At 38.2% G+C, this 1,352-nt stretch overlaps 1 long non-coding RNA gene across 1 annotated transcript in view; it reads left to right on the plus strand.

Moving 5' to 3' along the window:
* Positions 1-1,352, plus strand: part of LOC117175243 — a 225,958-nt gene that overhangs the window by 192,014 nt on the left and 32,592 nt on the right. The gene's annotated exons all lie outside the window — the stretch shown is intronic.

Here is a 1,352-nt window from a genome sequence, read left to right on the forward strand (position 1 = left end):
GATTGTTCAACACCTAATAATAAAATTACTTCAACTTTACTTTTTCGAAAATTCCCGAATTTATCACTTTCTTCCTGACATTTACTGACTTTCTGTAATTACCTGATCTGTCGCATAATAACAAGGTATTGGTTTTATATAAAAATTCACTTTGACGGTTTTCATCAAATCTCCACTTTTTGAGACCCTCGGAGTCAGAAGCAACGTTTTGTATGACTGTGTTTGTCTGTCTGTCTGTCTCTCTGTCTATATACTGTAGGCACGAGAACTTTCGAAAAAATTATCACATTGGATTCGGCTTTGGCGCACTTTTTTAAGGCCCCAAAAATAAAGAACAAGTTCGTAAATCAGCTATTTTGGATCAAAATTCAAAAAGTGAGCACGTTTTCAACATTTTTGAAACCACACATTCGAAATGGCCCATCCAAGATGGCGGAAACCAAACTTGCATTTATACATTTCTGCAAAAGTTGGTGAAAACGGTTTTTTGGCCCGCTGCATATAAATTTTGATTCACATTTTCAAATTCAAAATCGCCGCACCACAATGTCCAACGAGAAACTTTAAGAATTAACAATAGTTTGTACAAATCTGTACCTGCAGATTGTGCAGGGCTCTCATTCCAATTTGCAGGTCACATTTTTATAATTCAAAACGGCTGATCAAATACAGTGCACAAAAAATTGAAAAATTTATAAACGTTCGCCCACGATATTTTTGATCTGCCATTTTGAATTATGAAACTGTGACCTGCTTGATGTACTACCTTCGTCTTCTCTTCATTTCATCAGTTGCGTAATGGAAACACCATTACTTCATCATTCAATTTCATCCGCCACACCTTTTCCTTTACCTCGTTCATCCTCCATGACTTAATTGGTCCACAATCTTCAACTACATACATTCCGTAGTGTCCAGAGAGGTTTGGTGTGTCGTATATGAATTTCACAGCCTCATTCTTTCGACCAACTATATGTAATCCATGATGCCCACAATCTACAATATTTTGTACTGACATAAAAGTGCCGTCAATTAATCGCACGCAATTATCCCTATCATCTAAGCAGCGGATCGATAATACGTCGTTTTCAAATATCCTGTATTGAGCGACAGCTGCAGGTGTATTCTCTACTGGCCCAAATGAATGCCACCCCTTCAAGGACGTTCCACGACTTCGGAATTTTTCATTGAAAAAGTCTACAGGAGCACATTCTGCGAGCCTCCTCTGGATTTGCTGTAGGGGTTGGTGAAATTTACGTATTAGACGCTTTATGTACGTCATATGATTTTCAAATTTGAACGCACTGAAGTCGTCCAACGCTCCGTATTTTCGCGCATCCGCTGCTAAATGA

This window comes from Belonocnema kinseyi, chromosome 6 (genome assembly GCF_010883055.1).
Source record: "Belonocnema kinseyi isolate 2016_QV_RU_SX_M_011 chromosome 6, B_treatae_v1, whole genome shotgun sequence".
Lineage (NCBI taxonomy): Eukaryota > Metazoa > Arthropoda > Insecta > Hymenoptera > Cynipidae > Belonocnema > Belonocnema kinseyi.